General features: G+C 44.4%; 1 protein-coding gene and 1 long non-coding RNA gene across 2 annotated transcripts in view; one reads left to right on the top strand and one right to left on the bottom strand.

The window, feature by feature from the left end:
* LOC5568402 (putative epidermal cell surface receptor) overlaps positions 1-24,301 on the bottom strand; it is a 666,851-nt gene that overhangs the window by 588,356 nt on the left and 54,194 nt on the right. The window lies entirely within an intron of this gene.
* LOC110677934 lies at positions 1,955-2,766 on the top strand. Its single transcript, XR_002501314.1, has 3 exons — positions 1,955-2,100; positions 2,162-2,492; positions 2,593-2,766. It is a non-coding gene; the product is annotated as an uncharacterized LOC110677934 (long non-coding RNA).

Genomic DNA, 24,301 nt, shown 5'->3' with positions numbered 1-24,301 from the left:
AGGATGCTTTTCTGAAATTCTGGAGAAGCTTTTCAAGCTTCTGAGAAAACATTTCAAAGTTTCTGGAGACGCTTTAAATTTTTCAGCTTCTGGGAAGAGAAACTTTTCCAGCTTCTGGGAGAAGCTTTTCCAGCTACTTATCTGGAAAAAGTTTTTCCAGTTTCTGGGAGAAGCTTTTCCAGCTTCTGAGAGAAACTTTCCAGATTCTAAGGAAAGCTTTTCCAGCTTCTGGAAGAAGCTTCTCCAGCTTCTGGAAGATGCTTTTCCAGCTTCTGGAAGAAGCTTTCCGAGCTTCTGGGAAAAGTTCCTCAAACAGAGAGAAACTTTTCCAGCTTCTGGGAGAAGTTTTACAGCTTCTTTTCTGGAAAACGTTTTTCCAGCTACTGTGAGAGGCTTTTCCAGCTTCTGGGAGAAGCTTTTCCAGCCTCTGGGAGAAGTTTTTCCAGATTCTGGGAAGGAGCTTTTTCAGCTTCTGGAAGATGCCTTTCCAGCTTCTGGAAGAAGCTTTCCGAGCTTCTGGGAAAAGTTTCTCAAAGAGAGAGAAATTTTTCCAGCTTCTAGGGGAAGCATTTCCAGCTTCTGGGAGAGGCTTCTTCAGCTTCTTGGAGAAGCATTTCCAGCTTATTTTCTGAGAGAATCTTTTCGAGTTTCTGGCAAAAGTTTCTCAAGCCTCTGGGAGGATTTGATTTCAGCTTCAGGGAGAAGCATTTTCAGCCTCTGGGAGAAGCTTTTCAGATTCAAGAAAAAGCTTTTCAAGCTTTTGTGAGATGCTTTTCCAGCTTCTGCGAAAATCTTTTCCAGCTTCTGATAGATACATTTTTACTGAAACTGCTTTGTTTTACTGATTCAAAAAGAAATCAATAGAACAAGTTCTCTTCACTTGAATGCCCAGGTTGTTGGTAACATCTCCTAGGCTCGTTAACTTGACATTTTTTGACAGGTCGTTGTCCATCGTTTTCCTGACTTGCCACGAGCATATCGTCGACAAACAATAGAACGAATTACTTTCCTCCATCGACTTTCTGGATCTGCTTTGGATTGTATCTTTTGATTCCAGATTTCAATCCGTAGAGGCTACGCTTCAGCAGACACACCTTCTCCTGCGGGCCAGTTTAGTAGCCCTTGGGTTGCCTCATATATATGGTCTCCATGAGGTCCCCGTGCAGATATGCAGCCTTGACATCGATATGCTTGACTTGTAGGGATCGACGAGCAGGCACCCATAACTTTTTTTCCAAGATTCTTAACATTTATTGTGTTTTCTACAAATTTGTTCGTCATTGAAAAAACCGTGTTTTTGCTAGACATATCATCATTCATTCTAACACCGCTAGCGCATGACGGCTCACCATAGTACTGTAGTATACCACCCATTATGATTCCCAGCCTTCTCCAACACATGCTTCAAATCCAAACTTTCTCACAGTCTAGGATCGAGCATAGGGGAACTGGGGGTAATATGCCCATAGGGGGCAAAACGCGCCACCCTCGATTTGGACGAACGGTGTGGTTTAGAATACTTTTTATCACCCTAGGTTATAGAAAATGGATAAAAATGCTTCCCTCTATATATTTTTATGAGTTTTTCTCAAGAAAATCGTAAAAAACGTATAGAAACGTTTTTCGCTGTTTTCGTTGCAATTTTGTGCGACTTTCAAGATCATTTTTTAGGTCGATAAATAACCAAACTTATGAAACTGTCGCCGAGAGCCAACTTGTGCACTGTCATAGTTTGTATTACATGCAAAAAATCTGTTAAATTTGTCCTAAAAAAGCTTATCGAAGGACCTAAACTTTAATCAACTCTGGGGGAAAAACGCCCACCCCTATTGGAACCTTACAAATGTACATTTTTCGCATCCACATGTACACTCAAAATCCTAACAAAACGAAAAAAGATTAAAATCAAAACCATTTTTACTTTTTGAACATTTATACTAGCCTCAGTTTACGAAGAATACTAAATTGATTAGGAAATTAAACTAGGTTCTGATTTATGTCAGAGAAATTTTCAGAGCGTTTACGTTCAGTGTACGTTTTTCATCAACGGTTTTCAATCACTCGCGAAACTTTATCTCCGCTCCTGATCCAAAATAAAAGGTGAATAAATAACTGATTTTTTGTTTTCGTTTAATTTAATAATTAAATTACTCATTTTCAGTATTCTACACTGTACATGATGTTTGTGGTGCCACGATGGATGATATTCCGAAGGCCAACAGTTGAAGCTGTCATCGATCCCCGGATCGGATTCACAGTGCTGGAGTTAGTGCTCCTCGTTTACGCTGGGTTCCTTCATAGTTGCCGATCACTATTGCATCAGCTGGCAAGGTTTCCCCTGATTGATTGGATTACTGGAGTGTAGTGACGTCCGTCTTACTTCCGACAGAAAAGATCCGGATGGTTTGATCATCAAGAAGCCCGATTCAGCATCCGCAAGCCCAGACTTGTTCGCCGTAAGGGACATTACTGTGGATATGGACATCGGGAAGGTACGGCCAGTGCATGTATGCCTGTAGGCTGCTGTGAATGATCCTGCGTCGTCTGCTGAAGAAATACCGAGAGGCTAAGAAGTTTACTCGTCATTTCCAGACCATTGCCAACGGGGAAAAAACCGCACAGCAGGTTGCGGCCAACGGAAGGAAGTAAGAGGGTGGTGCTGTATGAATTTTAGTGAAGATTGTTTTTAATAATTATAACATACTTGTGAAATAAATTGGTTTACTATTTTCGGTTTTTATTTTATCCCTTTTAAAATGCGATAAATTTAGTTTTCTTTTATTTTTCAAATATTTTTTTTATCGGAAACCAGTTAAACTAATCAGTCATTAAGCATTCCTATACAACACCTTGTATTTTTGAAAGTTATACTAGCCCAGTATAACCGGCAGATAAACGAAAGCTAGACCCAACCAGTCAAATAGCGTTTTAGTGTGTCTTTTAAACTAGTTAGTTTAGATTTTTCTCAGAGTGTATACTATTATTAACCTTAGTAAGGACCTTGGGTCTTTTTCGACCCATTTCAAAATTCAAATCAATGTAACTTTTGATTGCAATAACCTAGCGATTTGAAACTTTCTGACAATTATTTTTTTGTGTGAAATTTTGTTTCTGCGGAAACAAAAGTTTTGAATGACCCCTAGGGGAGCATCCATAAAAAAAAGTTACAAATTGTGACTTGGGGTCGTTTTCGACCCGAAAATTCAAACAGCTCGCAAAAATCAGTTTGTTGACCGAATTTAGTTCTGTTGGGCTTAAATGAAGGGCACACATGTCTAGTTTCAGAAACCCTCCCGGAGTTCCGGATTTGGTCACTGTAGCCACCGGGAACCTGCTACATATGAAAAAAGTCCCTTTAGAGACCCTTACTTTGACGACCTGTAGTTTCGTAACTAAACAAGTAATCTGAACCGTCCTCATATTGTTGAACAGGTATTCACGTGGACTGTGAATAGAGATTCTTTAATCACTTAGTTATTCATACCCGGTTCCGGAAACCCGGAACATCCGAAAAGTAAGTTTCCATCGCAGTTCTGCATATGTAATTCACATCGTCACTATTCGGTTGATGGATATTTTGGCATATTCTTTTTCTGTAATAAGGAACCAATTACCGGCGCACATTCCCTGAAATATTCGGTCCTGTATGGTCCATGCGGAACCGGTTCCTGGAGTTCCTGGAGGTGGCCAATCTGGCCAATTCGATGAAATTACTCAGATTTGAACCCCAAAACCAAATGAATTGTGTCCAATTCTTTACGATTTGTTATGTTTGGATGTATTTTGCCAAAAGAATGAATGGATGGTTATTCTGGTCCTTTTGGAGCACCGGAATGGCCACCGGGAATACCCGTAATATGGGACCACAAAGTTTTAGCACCAAAAGTAGGCATGCGACGGCTCAATCTTCATGATTTTGCATCCCTGTGACTCTTCATAATTTTGAATACCTGTGACTTTGCTAGTTCAATTATTGATAAATGACCACTTTGGCTCTTCTAGCCCACCCAAATAACCCAGGAATGACCACCGGAGATACCCGTGTTGTGAGACATGTCAGTTTTTGTACCAAAACTAGGCATGCGACGGCTCATTCTTCATGATTCTGGATACCCGTATAGTGGGACATTTCAGTTTTTGTACCAAAACTAGGCATGTGACGGCTCAATCTTCATGATTTTGAATACCTGTGACTTTTCTAGTTCAATTATTGATGAATGACCACTTTGGTTCTTTTGGCCCACCCAAATAACCCAGGAATGACCACGGGAGATACCCATATTGTGGGAAATTTCGGTTTTTGTACCAAAACTAGGCATGCGACGGCTCATTCTTCATGATTCTGGATACCTGTGACTCTTCTAGTTCAATTTTAGATAAATCACCACTCTGGCTCATTGTTACCACGAAATAACGAAGGAATGACTACCGGAGATACCCGTATTGTAGGATATTTCGGTTTTTGTGCCAAAACTAGGCATGCGAAGGCTCAATCTTCATGATTTTGAATACCTGTGACTTTTCTAGTTCAATTATTGATAAATTACCACTTTGGTTCTTCTGGCCCACCGAAATAACCCAGGAATGGCCACCCGAAATACCCGTATGGTGGGGCATTTCGGTTTTTGTACCAAAACTAGGCATGCGACAGATCAATCTTCATAATTTTACATCCCTGTGACTCTGCTAGTTCAAATATTGATGAATGACCACTTTGGCTCTTCTAGCCCACCCAAATAACCCAGGAATGGCCACCGAAGATACCCGTGTTGTGAGACATGTCAGTTTTTGTACCAAAACTAGGCATGCGACGGCTCAATCTTCATAATTCATCCCTGTGACTCTGCTAGTTCAATTTTAGATGAATGACCACTCTGGCTCTTCTGACCCACCGAAATAACCCAGGAATGGCCACCGGAAATACCCGTATTGTGGAACATTGCAGTTTTTGTACCAAAACTAGGCATGCGACAGCTCAAATTTCATGATTTTGAATACCTGTGACTTTTCTAGTTCAATTATAGATAAATTACCGGTTTGGTTTTTCTTTACTACCATAATAACCCAAGAATTTCACCTCAGATACCCGTACTGTGCGATATTTAAGTTTTTGTACCGAAACTAGGCATGCGATGGCTCATTCTTCATTATTTATAATACTTGTGACTCTTCTAGTTCAATTAAAAGTGAATGATCACTCTGGATAATTACCCAAGTAGCACTAATAATAAGCCCTTAATCAGCATCATAGATGCGTACATGCATTATAATAGCACCACAAATGCTTACACACCTTATAACAGCACTTCCGATGTATAAAAACCCTATTACAGCATCATTAATGCTTCTAAGCCTGATGCATACAGGCATTAAATAAGTACTATATTGGCTTTATATTCGAATACAGGGCATGTTTAAATGCCATCCAGTGTTTTGACAGATATACCACGTGCTTTGTGTTTGCATATAGTGGTAAGAGGGAGTCAAACATAAATCTTTTCACTACTACAATTGTAGGTTTTTATGACGGGGAAAAGTGATGGTTTAAATTGATCACTTTTCTTTCCAATACTATTCATCTTATGTGGCCGTAGGAGCAAAGGAGCAAGACAACAACTCAACAATACTGGTGTCGCAGGTTCGAGACGCAAAATGAGGAATTTCATCATCATAAAACGAGGATCAAAATGTGGCAATTGCAAGTCCTCAAAATGATGAAAACTACCAAAACGAATATGTTTGATAAGGAGAAGTACTATCTGTATCATTTTATTACATTTTTTGCATACTATTAGAGGTTTCCGTTTTCATTCATTCATTTATTTACCTCGTATACCAGTTGCTTGACCGCATACGAGAAAGCTCTCTGGCTGCGTACGCGAAAGCACAAAATATTCGCCCTAAAAACCTGTCGAAAACAACTGACGTTTCTCACGTGGTCTTATATCAGCATTAGTGGTGCAGAGAAGCACGGTTATATCTTGGCACTATAATGGCACGCTATTTCGCCTTTTCTGGCATTATAATAGCATTATATGCGTATATAAAACTGACATGCATTAAATGATTACCCTATATGCATATACAGGGGATAGGCAAAATGATTGAGATAGGCAAAATTTTGCCCAAATTCAAATGCTTATAACTTTATGAAAAATGAATGAAATTGGATGCATCTGGAAGCAGTCGACGGCAAATTTGGTCCAGTTTTAGGAACTTTCTTGGCCATGCATATTGGCCACTGGACACCGGAGATGTTCCGGATTTTCTGAGGTCATGTCCAAATGTTATTTTTTCTGTCGCTTGTATTTTTGTGTGGTGTAAAGTTAGATAGATGTTTGCAATTTTCCTAGAAACTAGAACTAATAGGAAGTTGAGTGCCACCGGACGCATTAAGATTGGTTGGAAATCTTCAGAAATATGACCATTTCCGTAAAACTGGTTCCGGAAAGCATGGTCAGTCATGTTTGTATTTCCAATCATGTAAATATTATCCGGAGCTATATCCAAGTGGACATCAACCTTAAAAATGATGTTTCCTGCAGCGTATTCAGAACCATTAGATGCACAGACCACTCTATAGAAGGTTCCAGATGCCCTGGGGGAAGTGGTCAATTAGGAACATATCTGGAACCATATCAATATGGGCATCAAACTTCATGATTTCAAAGGTTATGCTTTTCGAAGCATTTCCAGCACCACCGGCTGCCATGTCCACTTTATAGTAGATTCCAGGTGCCCCGGGGATGTGGCCAATTCAAAACATGCCCGAAAACACATCAATATGGGTAAAAACATCAAGATTTTTGAAGGTGATGCTAATAGAAGTATTTACAGCGCAACTTATTTATATGACCACTGTATAGTAGGTTCCATGGGCCCTGGGGGATGAGGTCATGTTTCGAGTTGGCCACATCTCTAGGAGCCCCTGGAATATACTATAGAGTGATTATTATATCTTGTGGTTCTGAAAATGCTCGCCATTTTCCAAGTCACATTGATCTTACTGTTTATGGTAGAATGTGATTCTTAACAGATGAACGGACATGTTCCGAATTGGCCACATCCCCCGGGGCACCTGGAACCTACTATAAAGTGGTTATGGCAGCCGGTGATGCTGGAAATGCTTCGGAAAGCATAACCTTTGAAAATAATGAAGTTTGATGCCCATATTGATATGGTTCCGGATATGTTCCATATTGACCACTTCCCCCAGGGCACCTGGAACGTTCTATAGAGTGGTCTGTGCATCTAATGGTTCTGAATACGCTGCAGGAAACATCATTTTTAAGGTTGGTGTCCGCTTGGATATAGCTCCGGATAATATTTACATGATTGGAAATACAAACATGACTGACCATGCTTTCCGGAACCAGTTTTACGGAAATGGTCATATTTCTGAAGATTTCCAACCAATCTTAATGCGTCCGGTGGCATTCAACTTCCTATTAGTTCTAGTTTCTAGGAAAATTGCAAACATCTATCTAACTTTACACCACACAAAAATACAAGCGACAGAAAAAATGACATTTGGACATGACCTCAGAAAATCCGGAACATCTCCGGTGTCCAGTGGCCAATATGCATGGCCAAGGAAGTTCCTAAAACTGGACCAAATTTGCCGTCGACTGCTTCCAGATGCATCCAATTTCATCCATTTTTCATAAAGTTATAAGCATTTGAATTTGGGCAAAATTTTGCCTATCTCAATCATTTTGCCTATCCCCTGTAATGCTGTTACCGTGCCGCATTATCGTGCTTACTGGTTACTTGGGTATTACCACCGAAAAACCCCAGGAATGACTACCGGTGTTATCTCTATTGTGGGACGTTTCAGATTTAGTTCCAAAACTAGACATGTGACGGCTCAATTTTCCTATTTTTCTGAGCACGTGATCCATCTCACATAATAATGAATGGATGGCCAGTCTGGTCCTTTGCTGTCACAGGAATAACCTTTGAATGTCCACCGAAGAAACCCTATCGTGGGTTACTTTAGTTTTTGTACCAAAGCTAGGCATGCGACGGCTCAATCTTCCTGCTTTTTCGGGCATGTGAATTTTCTCACACAATAATAAGTAAAAGTCCACTCAGGTCCTCAGGTTTCAGGTTGAGCGACTACGCTGTAGAATCGTTACTCGTTTTGTGGCGTAGTTGATTAACGCGCCCAGTCTAGCGTATTAAGGGTCGTGAGATCGAAGCTCACCAGAACGATTTAATTATTTTTTCACAAATTTTACATCTCAATATGCTCAAATTGACTTTTGAGTCTACGATCTTCAGGTTTTTTTTTCGGTCACAATTAGCCAGAATGATCATACATCTATAATTTAACTAGAATAGTCACAGGTATTCAAAACCCTAAAGATTAAGCCGCCGCATGCCTAGTTTTGGTACAAAAACTGAAATGTCTCATAATACGGGTATCTCCGGTGGTCATTCCTGGTTTATTTCGGTGGGCCAGAAGAACCAAAGTGGTCATTCATCAATAATTGAACTAACAAAGTCACAGGTATTCAAAACCATGAAAATTGAGCTGTCACATGCCTAGTTTTGGTACAAAAACTAAAATGTCCCACAATATGGGTATCTCCGGTGGACATTCCTGGGTTATTTCGAGGTAACAATGAGCCAGAGTGGTCATTCATCTAAAATTGAACTAGAAGAGTCACAGGTATCCAGAATCATGAAGAATGAGCCGTCGCATGCTTAGTTTTGGTACAAAAACTGAAATGTCTCACAACACGGGTATCTCCGGTGGTCATTCCTGGGTTAATTGGGTGGGCTAGAAGAGCCAAAGTGGTCATTTATCAATAATTGAACTAGCAAAGTCACAGGTATTCAAAATTATGAAGATTGAGCCGTCGCATGCCTGGTTTTGGTACAAAAACTTAAATGTCCCACAATACGGGTATTTCCGGTGGCCATTCCTGGGTTATTTTGGTATGCCATAAGAACCAAAGTGATCATTCATCAATAATTGAACTAGCAGAGTCACAGGGATGCAAAATCATGAAGATTGAGCCGTCGCATGCCTACTTTTGGTGCTAAAACTTTGTGGTCCCATATTACGGGTATTCCCGGTGGCCATTCCGGTGCTCCAAAAGGACCAGAATAACCATCCATTCATTCTTTTGGCAAAATACATCCAAACATAACAAATCGTAAAGAATTGGACACAATTCATTTGGTTTTGGGGTTCAAATCTGAGTAATTTCATCGAATTGGCCAGATTGGCCACCTCCAGGAACTCCAGGAACCGGTTCCGCATGGACCATACAGGACCGAATATTTCAGGGAATGTGCGCCGGTAATTGGTTCCTTATTACAGAAAAAAAATATGCCAAAATATTCATCAACCGAATAGTGACGATGTGAATTACATATGCAGAACTGCGATGGAAACTTACTTTTCGGATGTTCCGGGTTTCCGGAACCGGGTATGAATAACTAAGTGATTAAAGAATCTCTTTTCACAGTCCACGTGAATACCTGTTCAACAATATGAGGACGGTTCAGATTACTTGTTTAGTTACGAAACTACAGGTCGTCAAAGTAAGGGACTCTAAAGGGACTTTTTTCATATGTAGCAGGCTCCCGGTGGCCACAGTGACCAAATCCGGATCTCCGGGAGGGTTTCTGAAACTAGACATGTGTGCCCTTCATTTAAGCCCAACAGAACTAAATTCGGTCAACACACTGATTTTTGCGAGCTGTTTGAATTTTCGGGTCGAAAACGACCCTAAGTCACAATTTGTAACTTTTTGTTAGGGACTAAGGAAGGTTAAACAATAACATCTGAACAAACGCCCGGATGTATGCAACCTATAAACAAGCATGATTGTGTGCGTACGTTTACAGCTCGGCTAACGCCGGACTGAAGCGGGACATTTTACCCCGCAAAACAATACATATGCAGTTAAGCAAGCATTTTTCTAAAATGGAAAGCTGTTTCTACTATTTGAAAGAAAACATGTTTGTTTATCTGACCATAATTGAAAGAGAGCATAAAATAATGTTTTTCACGTTTAAAATCGCTGTTGAAAACTTCAATAAAAACAGTTTTTTTTAGACAACCACGATCGCGATATCTACTTATGGAACAGATATCAAACAGCATGCCCGAAAGAACTTGAAACTATTGAGAACCAGAGCTGCAGGTCCAACGCCCTGATAAAGGTGGATGGCAAAAGTAGAGCAAACGGATTGATTTGACGGCAACAGACCCGGCAACGAGTAAAGGACAACGATTGGAAAATTGGATCTTGAAACGTGAGAACTTTCAATGAACCCGCGCGTGTTGGGCTCCTGGCTCGTGAGCTGCGGAATGTCGGCGTGAACGTGGCAGCTATCCAGGAAATACGCTGGCCGAGAACCGGAGAACGTAAATTCCGAGCAGTGGACCCCATCGCCAACACTTCATTTAAGTACCACATCTACTACAGCGATGGCGACAGAGCAGAACGTGGAGTTGGCTTCATAGTGATTGGGAAGCAGATGAAGCGAATTATTCGGTGGAAACCGGTAAGCGACCGAATCTGTGTGTTGAGAATGAAGATACGATAAGCCCGATGACATGAAGGATGAGTTGTATGAGAACCTGGATAAGGCCTACAGAGAGTGCCCAAAACAAGACGTCAAGATAGTCATCGGCGACGCAAATGCGCAGATCGGGAAAGAAGATTTCTTCCGACCCGTCATTGGAGCGGAAAGCCTTCATTCCGTTACCAACGATATTGGCCTGCGGCTAGTAACCTTCGCCGCTGCAAGAAGGATAGCAATCAGCAGTACCTACTTCGCACGAAAGAATATCCGCAAACACACCTGGCGACACCCGAGTGGCGATGCCTGCTCCCAAATAGACCACGTGCTGGTTGATGGGCGACATTTCTCAGATGTCATTGATGTCAGGACCTTCCGAGGCCCTAATATCGACTCGGATCATTATCTCGTTGTAGCTAAAAGTTCCACAACAAACAGAACGCTGCGCTTCAATATACAACGCTTGTCTACTGATGGGGTAGCAATCAACGTTGCTGGAGACGTCGACAGCCTGTGGGACCCTATCCACGAAGCTATGGCAACAACGGCGCGGGAAGTGATCGGCACTGGTCAACGACGAAGACGAAACGACTGGTTCGATGAAGAGTGCCAGAGTGTGACAGACATGAATAATGTCGCCAGAAGCCGTATGCTTGTGACCAGTACCCGACAGAACAGAGAGCGGTACAGGGCAGCGAGAGCCGAAAAAAAGCGAATCCACCGCAGAAAGAAAAGGCAGCACGAAGAAAGTGTGGTAGCTGACGCTCAAGAAAGCATGAACCGGCATGATATACGGAGATTCTATGCAACGGTCAATGGTGCGCGGCACAATACCATACCAGTGCCCGCCATGTGCAATGATCGAGAAGGGAACTTGCTGACCGATAAAACAGCGGTGGCTGCCAGGTGGAAGGAGCACTTTCAGCAATTGTTGAACGGTGAGAATGGAAATGTAGCGAGGAACAGGATGAACATAGATGATGACGATCAAGAGACCGACCATAGGAGAGGTTGAAAAGGCTATCAGCGAGCTGAAGAACTGTAAGGCTGCTGGGAAGGACGAGATACCGGTCGAGCTTCTCAAGCACGGAAGCGAGCAGCTTTACCAGTCGATCCACCGAGTACTTCTAAAGGTATGGGAGGACGAAGTATTGCCCATCGGCTGGTTGGATGGCCTCATCAGCCCTATCTACAAGAAAGGGCACATACTGGAGTGTGCCAATTACAGAGGAATCATCCTGCTGAATTCGGCGTACAAAATTCTGTCGCGCATCCTGTTTAACAGACTGAGACCGCTCGAGGAGTCCTTCGTCGGCGAATACCAAGCTGGTTTTTGTGAGGGCCGTTCGACAACGCAGATGTTTAGCTTGCGAATGATCCTAGACAAATTCCAGGAGTATAACTGGCAGACACACCAAGGCGGCGTACGACTCAGTGAAATTAAATGAGCTGTGGCAGATAATGTCTGAACATGGTTTTCCGGTGAAACTAATTAGCCTGATACGTGCTACGCTGGATGGTTCGAACTCAATTGTTCGGATCGCAGACGAGGTGTCAAGCTCGTTCGTGACGTTAGACGGATTGAAGCAGGGAGACGCACTTTCGAATTTACTGTTCAATATTGCACTCAAGGGTGCTATTAGGAGATCTGGCGTGCACTATTATAACAAGGTCGCACATGCTCCTTGGCTTTGCGGACGATAAAGACCTAATTGGAATCGATCGCAGGTCAGTGGAAGAGGCCTTCGTGCCTCTGAAGAGGGAGACAGCGAGGATAGGCCTGACCATTAATTCTACCAAAACGAAGTACATGGTTGCAGGTAGAGATAGAGTCAGGCATGGTGGTGTAGGTGCTGAGGTAGTGTTTGATGGGGATGTTTTTGAAGTTGTTGAAGAATTAATTTACTTTGGAACTTTTGTGACATGTGACAACGACGTTTCCCGCGAAGTGAAAAGGCGTTGTTCGAGCGTGGAGCTCTAATTGCCGGCCACCGGAGGTTTTTCTACCCGCTATATTCAATAGCGGCGCACCAAATCACGGGATCGTGAAATTCATCACTACAGCACTTCACCGCGTAGTTTTAGTGGCGGTTATCCACCGAAATCGGATCCACAGTTTGCACTAAATTTCACTGATTGTCGCAAATAATTAGTGCGCGATCTCTTCTCGAGAATGGGTTGATGATTGCCACCGTTGGCCACAGCCGAAGATATGTTTTCGGAATCGAGAGAGAAATTGTGGTTTAATTGCACTGCACTCTACTTCAATTTATTGCGCGGAAGAACGGACGAGGGAAAATAATACACGCTACCGGTCGCTTTGGTTGTCTATTTTGTACTATTTCTTGATGCTGAGTATTGGGTATGTTACGTAACAATTTGCATTTGATTGAATGGGTACGGTGGTGTGTAGTGTGTTAACAATTTGCCTTTACAGTGGGTCATACAATTATGGTGACGGGTTGATTGTTTCAAATTCAGGGTAGTTTTTGAATTCAAAGAACTTAACTCTAGAACTATTTATAACTATTTACAATTATATACATTTGATCAGCATACTGATCATTCCGGCCACCTTGAAACGGCCACACTGTTTCAACTCTCTCAGCATGCTTCCTCTCTCACTACTCTCTCCGAAATCGGCTGACGTCGGATGGCGAACACGTTGAGCTTCGTCGCACTGTCGGATCTCATTAATCAGTTGGATGCTGCCTGAATGGGCTCATTCAGCAGATGGTGTACGGGATGCGAACGAGAGCGGTGAGTTGATGAGATGACGAGAGCAGAAAGGTTCTGTAAAAAAAGAGACCCGGTAGAACGAACAGGGACTGGTAAAAGGGTTGGAACGCTAATCACCTGTTAGCTATCCAAACATGCGTTGAGACAGTTTCGGACTGCTCTACCGATCTTTGTAGGGTCTGCTTACGATTTGGTTGATTGATGATCTTCTTCGATTTGAATCGGCAGGAGGGCCACCTTGGCCACTGGGCGTACTACGTTCTCCGTGGCAGCTGTCTTCAGACTGACTACGCGGACGATTCCATCCTTGCCTGGGTGAAGCTTTGTAATGCGGCCTAAAGGCCACTGCGCTGGCGAAAGGTTTTCCTCCTTGATGACCACCATCCGTCCCAACTGAAGGTTCACCGGTGACTTGCATCCTTTATTGGCTCGTGTTTGAAGCTGGGCGAGGTATTCCGGATACCACCTGGTCCAGATACGCTGAAGCTGTTTGGTTGTACGCTGCCAGTGATCCAGACGGTTGTCAGGAATATTGGCAACATCAGCTTCCGGAACTGCTTGTAGGTTCGAGCCAACGAGAAAGTGCCCAGGTGTGAGCGCTTCGAGGTCGGTGGATTCGGTTGGGATCGGAGTTAGTGGACGGGAATTCAGACACATTTCGATTTGTGCCAGCAAGGTTGTCATGTCTTCCCAGCTGAGGGACGTCTGACCGACTTCTCGGAGAAGATGATGCTTGCACGATTTCACTGCCGCCTCCCACAAACCTCCGAAATGTGGGGCACGTGGCGGAATAAACTTCCACTGGATTTCCTGGTCTGCACACCAACGGATGATTGCCTCACGATCGCTGTTGTTGATCTTCAGCATTTCATAAAGACGGTGCAACGAATTTGCTGCACCCTTGAATGCGGTTCCGTTATCGGAGTGGAGCTCCTGGATACGGCCGCGGCGAGCGATGAAGCGACGTAGAGCGGATAAAAATGCTGGCATGGACAGGTCGGAAACCAGTTCAATATGCACTGCTCTCGTGGAGAAGCACACAAAAATGGCTATGTAAGCCTTGGTCGGCGATCGGTTTCGAACGGGAGACTTGAGGTACACTGGGCCACAGTAATCCACTCCAGAAATGGAAAACGGGCGCGCCGGTGTGACACGTGATATCGGCAAATCTGCAGTGCTTTGCTGGATGAGGTTCGGCTTTTTGCGGAAGCACTTGACGCAACGATGGTAGGTTGAACGAGTCAGATCTCTCCCTCCAAGGATCCAATACCTTTGGCGCAACGTGGATAACATCAATTGGGGACCCGCATGGAGGAGAGTTTTATGATAGTGATCGGCAAGCAAGCGGGAAAATGGATGTTTAGCTGACAAGATTATGGGATGTTTGCTTGCTTCTGATGCATTAGCGTTCTCAAGCCGGCCTCCAACACGAAGGATGCCGTCATCGCTTAGACGCGGCTTCAACCATTTCAGCGGAGCGCCTTTCACGACGCCGGTGGCATGTAGCTCGGATAGTTCTTCCGAAAAGGTTTGTTGTTGTGCTAAACGAGCTAGGGCTTGGTCGGACTTCATCAGATCTACCGTGGTTAGAATAAGCGATCTGTCTTCGGTAGATTGCTGTACTACGGCTTGGAGGGAACGGATGTACTTGATGCAGTACGCAACCACACGACGAAGTTTGGTGTACGTGGAGAAGCGTGAAAACAGATGATCGGCAAACTGGACTCCTTCACTCTCCAACGATACCAGCGTAACCTTGCGTGCTTCTTCAGCGACTAACGAAGACTCTTCTTGTGGGATACTTGCATCGGGCCAATGACTGGGAGATTGTGAGAGCCATGCCGGACCGTTCCACCATCGAGATTGGTTTGGCAGTTCGGTTGGCATCAGGCCTCGGGATAGTTCATCGGCAGGATTGTCTATTCCGGGAACATGTTTCCAGGAATGTCCTTCGGTGTTTGATTGGATCGTCGATACTCGATTTGCCACGAATGTTTTCCAGCGATTCGGAGCGGAATTGAGCCATTGCAGAACGGTGGTTGAATCTGTCCAGAAGAGGACATCAGCTGTTATGCGTACTGATTGTTCAACCTTCTGGAACAGTCTGGTGGACAGGACGGCTGCGCTGAGCTCGAGACGGGCGATGGAATGCTTGGTTGCGAGAGGTGCGACTTTCGACTTGGACGTGAGCAGTCTCACGGTTATACAATCATCGCCTTCGGAGCGAACGTAGCAACAGGCACCGTAGGCCAACTCCGACGCATCGGAAAAGAAGTGTAGCTGAACACTGGGTGCACCGGCAAAGGAAACGAATCGAGGAATCCGAAGTTCGGAAAGAATATCCAACGTGGCGTGGTATTTCTTCCATTCTTCCTGCAATTTAGGTGGAAGCGGTCTGTCCCACTCGTAGGGATGATTGTCCTCGGTCTTCAGCTTCCAAAGCCGCTGCATGAACATCTTGGCGGTAGCTATCACAGGGCCGACGAGGCCCAACGGATCGAATATTCTGGCGATGTACGAAATAATCTTGCGTTTGGTTAGAATCGGTGCTGGAAGTGGCATTTCGACGTTGAAACGTAGCATATCCGTCCTTGTATCCCAAACAAGTCCCAATGTTGAGACGGATTGGTCGTCTTGCAGATCATGAAGTGGTTTGATTGCCAGATCCTCGGGTGGTACTCCGGCCAGTGCATCTGGTTCATTGGAGGCCCACTTCCTCAACGGGAATCCAGCGGATGCAAGCATATTGGTGATTTGGCAACGTTTCTTGATAGCAGCTTTCACATTGTCTGCTCCGGAGAGCAAATCATCGACGTAGAAGTCTTCAACGACGGCTTGAACGGCATCTGGATACTTATCTCCTTCATCCTGGGCCAACTGCAGCAAGGTTCGAGTGGCCAGGTATGGAGCAGCTGCCGTACCGTATGTGACGGTGAGAAGTTCGTAGGTAGCGAGCGGCTCGGATGGATTTCGACGAAACAGGATGCGCAGAAAATGCTGATCGACGGAATGATGGCGGACTTGTCGATACATTTTCTCCACATCTGCCACAAATGCGACTACGTGGAAACGGAAGCGAATGATGATATTGACTAAAGGCTGTTGCACAACTGGACCGACGAGGAGTGTATCGTTCAGAGACACAGCGGAAGATGTCTTGCAGGACGCGTCGAACACTACGCGCACCTTGGTGGTGGTGCTGCTCTCCTTAAACACTGGATGGTGGGGCAGGTAACAGTGGGGCACATCGTCGTCAACAACATCGAGTTTGCGCATGTGACCGAGGTGAAGGTATTCGTCGATGAACTCGTGGTAGGTTTGCTTTAAGGCGGAATCTTTCTCAAGGCGTCTCTCGATGCTGTAGAAGTGGCGAGTGGCAATTGTTCGAGAGTCGCCGAGGGTGACTTGCGGATCTTCGGACCGAGGAAGGCGTACGACGTACCTTCCGGAGTGAGTTCGGGTGGTAGTATTGGCATAGATTTCTTCGCATCGTTTTTCCTCAGTGGAATACGTAGGGCCATGATCGACGGCTTCGAGTTCCCAGAATTTCTGAAGCGCTGTTTCTAGAGATCGATCGACTGTCGACAGGTAGCACACCGGTGGTGCGATGGAGGAGTTGATGGCAGTTTTTCCAGAGACTGTCCATCCAAAAAGGGTGTCAACCAAGAAAGGTAGACCGTCACCGAGTGACAGACGATTACCTGTGTGGATTTCATGGTAACATTCACCGCCGATGATAATGTCGATCATGCCCGGAACATTAAAGTTCGGATCTGCTAGTGGAAGCTTTGGTATGTTCCATGATGCAGTATTTATAGCGATAGTGGGTAGATTGGCAGTAGGCTTCTTCATGATTAGGAATTCGAGTGTGGTGGAAAAGGGTTTAGATTGGGATTTGATCGTTGCGGAGATCTGCCGCTTGATCTGCTTCATTGATTCTCCGATTCCAGCAACTGCAATATCTACGACGGCTTGACGGGTGGCAAGAGCATTTGCCAGCTTCTTGGTGATGAAGTTTGACATCGCAGCGGAATCAAGAAGTGCTCGGGCGGTGATTTCTTTGCCGTGCTTGTCGACGATGGAGAGAACAACCGTTTCCAATAGGACCGTGCTTCTACTTGATTGAACGGATAGATTCACTTCGGGTGGATTCGACGATCCAGCGGTCCCAACGTTCGCTGACGTGGATGGAATTGGTTGCTGCATAGACGTGTTCGACGAGCCGGCAGGGTTCGGCGTGGATCTTGCTGGTGCAACTTGGTCGTGCAATAACGTATGGTGCTTGGCGTGGCACGTTCTGCACGAAAACTTCGACTTACACACCTTCGCTTGATGGTTTGGGCGGAAACAGTTCCAACATAAACTTCGCTGTGAAACCAACTCTCGACGTTGCAAGACTGGCATATTGGCAAACGTCGGACATTGGAACAGCTGGTGCTTCTGTGGGCAAGCATGGCATTGTGGAACGTTGGATTTGGGTTCGTTGGTAGCACTGTTGACGATGGACTTGACTGTGGAGGATTTCTTCGGAGTTGGGCCGGCCACCTTGATGCTGGGCCCTTGGGAACGATACTGCAGATCACTAGAGACGGACTTCAGCATCCGGACTTGTTGCGTGAGGAACTCGATCAGTTCATCATACTTGACTTCGTCTTTCTGTCGAGTTTCCTGCTCCCAGGCACGCAACGTGTAGGAATCGAGCTTGTTGCAGAGGATGAACGTGAGCGGGGTGTCCCAATGCTGAATTGGTTCACCAAGTTTCGCTAAAGCCTTCACGTGTCGTTGGAAGTCGTCCACCAGAGTGTTCAGCTCCTGCGCCGACTCACGCTTCATCGATGGCAGTTCGAATAATCGCCGAAACAACTCCTTCCGCAAAAAACGCTTGTTGTCGTATCTCTTCATGAGCGCATCCCAGGTTGGTGCGTAGTTGTCCGCTTGGATATCGACACTCTCAAACGGCTTCTTGGCATCTCCTTCCAAAGACTGCAGCAGATATTGCAACTTATTCACCATAGGAATGTCATCGTTGCCGTGGATCATGGATAGAAAATTATCCCGGAACGAAATCCAGCGCGATTCGTCTCCAGAGAACTTTGGCAGATCGATTTTCGGCAAACGATGATGGAATCCAGTCACGTTATGAAGCGGCGCTAGTGTTGATGACGTCATCGTTGAATTAAGAAGCGGATGATTCCGCTCCGTGGGTCGCTTGGCGAGAAGAAAGCCCTTCATCTTGCAGAACCGGTTCTCAAACTCATTCCGCATCGCCATGTGGTGTTCGAAGTTTTCCTCATCATCTAGCTTCTCGATCTCGGACTGGATATGCAGAAACTCCTTGTTGGTTCTATTCAGCGTTTCCAACCGCACGACGACTTCTCCAGAATCCCTTTCGTGGTCGTATTCGCTAATGAACCTTTCCACCACATCTCGCGTTGCCAATACCCGTTTGAGAATCAGCTTATCCTCCGCCAACTTCTTGTCCTTCTTGCCCGTCATCACTTACTACCACCACGAATCACTTGACTGCGCGAACCGAAACGTGAACAACACAAAATCGCACGAATAACTCCTTCCCGTCGCGTTGTGCTGCTCGTACGCGAACGACGGAAACACCACGGATAATCGAACGTGTACCTCCTTCCCGTCGCGTCACGTGATGCTTCTACGCGAACTCGGAACGAACGACCGAAAGAGAACACGTAAAATCGTAACGAAAAATCCTTCCCGACGCGGTTACGTGTCTCCTTAAACGATTCGCGGATCCGCTAAAAACGCCACCGCGCAATCGTAGGAAATTGAAAATCAATTAAAAATTAAATGATTTATTTGGGTTTGCCACCGAACCAACAAATATGTGCGACACTGTAAAGCGCACCTAAGGCAATTATCTAACAGGCTAATTGGGTGAGCCTATATGCCACCGCATATGATATTGCCAAACTTCTACGTGCGCTTATTCTACATACAAACGATTCGATCGTTCTTCGCCTAGCAATACAAGCATGCAACGTTACACGTTATTCCTCACACAGTACGTACTATGGGCTTCTGTACTGGGGGCAAAGGTTGGCGCCGATCGTGTGTGCAGCAATTTGCTTATCAATAGGGATAGCTTGAATGGCCTACCTTCTGTGGTCAACGTCCTCTGACCACTTACCACAATGGCGAATACCACCAATTCGCGCGTCGATTTGGGCTTGGATGCTTCCTCCGATCCGGCTCGAAGGACCAATGTTCGAGCGTGGAGCTCTAATTGCCGGCCACCGGAGGTTTTTCTACCCGCTATATTCAATAGCGGCGCACCAAATCACGGGATCGTGAAATTCATCACTACAGCACTTCACCGCGTAGTTTTAGTGGCGGTTATCCACCGAAATCGGATCCACAGTTTGCACTAAATTTCACTGATTGTCGCAAATAATTAGTGCGCGATCTCTTCTCGAGAATGGGTTGATGATTGCCACCGTTGGCCACAGCCGAAGATATGTTTTCGGAATCGAGAGAGAAATTGTGGTTTAATTGCACTGCACTCTACTTCAATTTATTGCGCGGAAGAACGGACGAGGGAAAATAATACACGCTACCGGTCGCTTTGGTTGTCTATTTTGTACTATTTCTTGATGCTGAGTATTGGGTATGTTACGTAACAATTTGCATTTGATTGAATGGGTACGGTGGTGTGTAGTGTGTTAACAATTTGCCTTTACAGTGGGTCATACAATTATGGTGACGGGTTGATTGTTTCAAATTCAGGGTCGTTTTTGAATTCAAAGAACTTAACTCTAGAACTATTTATAACTATTTACAATTATATACATTTGATCAGCATACTGATCAGGCGTGTTGCGGCTGCGAATAGGGCCTTTTACGGACTTCGTAACCCGCTTAGGTCCCGCAGTTTGCAAACGGAAACAAAATTCGCCCTGTATAAAACATTGATTCTGCCGGTGGCTCTCTACGGGCACAAAGCGTGGACGTTGAAAGAGTCAGATCGGAAAGCTCTCGGTGTTTTCGAGCGTAAAGTGCTGCGGACAATACTCGGTGGGAAACTCGAAAGTGGTGTTTGTCAAGCCTGTAAAATACGGCAGACTTCAGTGGGCTGGTCACTTAGTGCGAATGTCGGAAGAAAGAATTGCGAAAATAATATTCAGCAGGGAACCAGATAGAGGTCGGCGGCTTCGGGGAAGACAACGAATACGCTGGCTGTACGCAGTGGAAGAGGACCTGGCGACCCTAAACGTTCGGGGCAACTGGAGAAGTTTCGCCCAAGACCGACGAAGATGGAGCTCTACAATACGCCCGGCAAAGGCATGATGCTACGCTGTAGCCAGGTCCGTCCCACTCGGGCTCAGATTCGGGACTACGAAGCTGCTGATGTTTTCTTCGGTTTTCTGTGAGAAAAACAAGGAGAGATATATTTTTTGCCTTTTTTTCACGCACACGGTGACAGTTCCTTACGAGGTTTTCCATAAGTGCGAGTGCTTTGTAAATCTCTTTTTGTTTCGTAGTCGCGAATTGGGTACCACTTCTAGTACTGCATTTGGTCCCTCGGTAGTACAAAAGGTACCCAAGTTTGACAGATCGCAGTACACTTTTCACGGCATTCTAGATTACCTTATGAGCCATACAATTTTGGGCAACTGCAAGGGACATGGAGGTCTTTTGTTTGTCTTTGCTGTAGCCATCAAGGTAAGGTAGGTATCATCATTCTGTCTTTTGAAGTAACAAATTTATTCATGAATTACTTTTTTTTCTCAAGGGGTAGTTTAAGCCCATATAACTAGCTTCGGCGCACACAACTCCTACAAATCATGAAAGTACTATATCTTTCCTTTCAGCAGTTGATATAAACTTTTATCTATAAGCGTCTTTGCATGGGTTTTAACTATCATACAAATAAACCTTATTTAAAGGAATTCGACTTATAATTCCTTTACTTTAGGAGATAGAGAAGTGCGATGTTCAGCAAAAACACGCGTTTTACAACGATATCTAACAACTTTGTAGAAGACATGACATAGCTATAGCTATAGCTTTTATAGCTGATTTTGTTTTAATCATGTTATAATTTCCTCCATCAACACAAAACGCTTCAAAAATCTACAAAATTAGCTATTTGTGACAAATCTTGATATATCTTTTTTTTTTTTGTAATCCACTACTCGGGTAGGATCATTTTGCACTGATTTTATATTCTGTGACTCGATACCTCCCTAACTCGATGATCCCTTCAATATCGAGTTATGGAGAGCTCACTGTACTACAAAACGATCTCATCAAATAAATTTTCAAATGTTTTTTTTTGTTGAATTTTCTTCACATGGAAGTACGCTGCTGCCGTCGCAAAAATTTCTTTATGAACGATGCCTTTAGAGTACCATAAAAAATTACTTCAGTGAATCCTTAGAATTAATGTTAATAAGTGTTGATTTAACTCCAAGTTAAACGACGGATTTCATCAAGCTTGTAAACTCATTTTTGGCTCTCTAAACATTTTTCCAACCAGCAAATGTGCCATTACGACGAACATTTAACACATTTATTTCGTAACGTCAAAAACAGCCCAAGCACGGGATCCCATTATATCGCTAAAAGATTCCCCCCTTAAGAACCACTACAGCCTACGGTCATTAAGCAGACAATGTTTCGCCCCCATCCCGAGCGCAATCTTTTCAAGATCCCCGCCATCCCAAGTCTTCCAAAGTAAGGCGAGGTGGAATTAACTCAAAGAAATATGGCAACTCATAAACGGTGCTGCTGCTGCTGCTGCTATCCCTGGAGTGCCATTCCCTGCCTTCGTCATCCTCCCCCTCTCCACCACGCTTGGCAACATGAAACATGCGAGAAAATTAAAACTGCACAACTTATACTTGTTATGGGTGAAAAAATTGCCTGGATAGAAGAAGAAGCGTAGAAGGTGGACGGCCAAGAAAAATCTCGACAGGGAATCTTTCCCATTCATTAGATTTCATAGCAGTCGGGGTAATTCAGGGCTGCCGCAAAAGCGATCCAACCTCTGGGATGATGGGATCTGATTGTCAAGGCTAATGCTGGCATCACTGCCCACAATACAGGACGCTCCTGTCTTAGCAACCGGTGCAACAGGGTGTGGCTTACTTTTAAAAATATTTTAAACCAAAAGTTTGTGTTTTCCAAGTTTTTAAAAATCAACGAAAATTGATTAAAAAAATAGATTGTTAAATTTTTCAGTTAATTTCTTATAATGTTTAATTTTGATAACCTTCAAATATCGATTTTTTAGTCGTTGTTCGTTATTCGTGTGAAATTTAATTATTTTGTTGGCTTGTTTATTATCACAACATCGTACAATATTAGTCGAAGAATATACAGAAAAACGATTGCTGGAAAGTAACATTTTTCAGTACTGATTTGGATGCCGTTAATTGAGCTTCTGAGCCTCTTCAAACGTCATTCACAGACATAAGTATGGATTTTAAAATAACTTTCTCCTTCTTCTTTTTCTTGACATAACGTTCTCTTTTGGACAGAGTCAGCTTTTCAGCGTTCAATAAGCTCTTCCACAGTTATTACCTGAGATTTTTCTTTGCCAAATTTGCCATTTTTGCATTCGTATATCGTGTGGCAGATACGATGATACTCTTTGCCCAGGGAAGTCAAGGAAATTTCCATTACGAAAATATCCCGGACCGACCGAGAATCGAACCCAGCATGGCTTTGCTTTGTAACCGCGGACTCGGCTATGGAAGGCCCCCTCTAAATAACTTTAGTGTAGAGCGGTTCCACGCCGTTTCGCAAACCCGATTATTTTTGTATTTTGTAACCGGTTGGTTCCAATTCTTAGGTTTTTGTGTTTGTATGAGTTTATATGTTTACTAAAATTCACGTTTTTAATTATAAAATACAGTAGGCTACACTTAAGCGAGAATTTGTACCACTGTAACCAAAATCGACTACGTTACTGAAGGGGTTTTCGATAACTCGCCCAATAGTCGCACAAAAATGGTAGAACGAATGGAAAGAGAAGATGAATCTACTGGGCGCTGCCATCTTCTAGAAATAGGCTATTGGGCAGAGTATTATCAGGCGTCCGTGTGTTAAGATCAGTGTCTGGGAAGTGCAGTATAATTGTTACCCCCCCCTAATCAGGGTGTTGGACAAGGGAACTGCCTCCGTTCAGGTAAATAGGTCCAGCAATTGCATTTGACCACCCTGACGTTAAACCTCCTAATTCCTTATAACAGGACCTCGTACCCGTCATTAAGAACGGTCTCACACGGCGGCTCGGAAGTCAAAATGGCTTCCGAGCCTAAAAGCAAAGGACTTGCCCTCGTCCGTCATCCGACGGATCCCTCAGGCCTTCGGCCTTAACCGCAAAGGAGGTTCCCTTCTCGGCACGGTCATTCCGGTCTCGTCCTGGGCCGTGCCGATTACGCCTATGAACGAAGACGCCTGTTCACCGAAACCATAACCAGCAACGCCCGCTGGAACAGCCAGTTCGCCATCACCAATCCCGAGCAGCCTCGCTGCGAGTTTCTGGCCACACGGTAGTGCAGGAGCAGCCGTGTGGGCCAACGCGACGTAGAAGAATCAAGAATAGCTGCAGCAGTGAGTACAGTATTTCCCAAAGTCTCGCTTACACGCCACACCAATGTTCGACCCACACCCACACGCCACACAAGGGCTTAAATAAATTTTAGAAATGTGAATATTCTTGTTTTTCATACTTTGTTCGCGAAGCCCCTCCGATTACCCAGTAACATGCCGACCCTGCGACACAGTTCAGGGGTCTCATGTTACTGAGCTAGTTACCCGGGAGTGGTTGGTAGCAACTAGCTCTTCAGGGGTTCCCAAGGGGAATCTCGGGGGAGTTATAATTTTTTGAATCGCCTGAAAATTTGCATGCAGATTCTTGATGACCAAGAATGCCATTATGCACCTTCAGACCGCCATTTTGAACCTCGCCTTATTTTTGAGAAGGGCGTATCGGAAAATGCATGGCAAATCATTAAAAAACTGTAACTCGAAAACGGTTTGTCCG

The sequence above is a fragment of the Aedes aegypti genome, chromosome 1 (genome assembly GCF_002204515.2).
Source record: "Aedes aegypti strain LVP_AGWG chromosome 1, AaegL5.0 Primary Assembly, whole genome shotgun sequence".
Taxonomy (NCBI): domain Eukaryota; kingdom Metazoa; phylum Arthropoda; class Insecta; order Diptera; family Culicidae; genus Aedes; species Aedes aegypti.
Note: the sequence above shows the minus strand (reverse complement) of the source record. Positions and strands in the feature narration are given on the sequence as shown.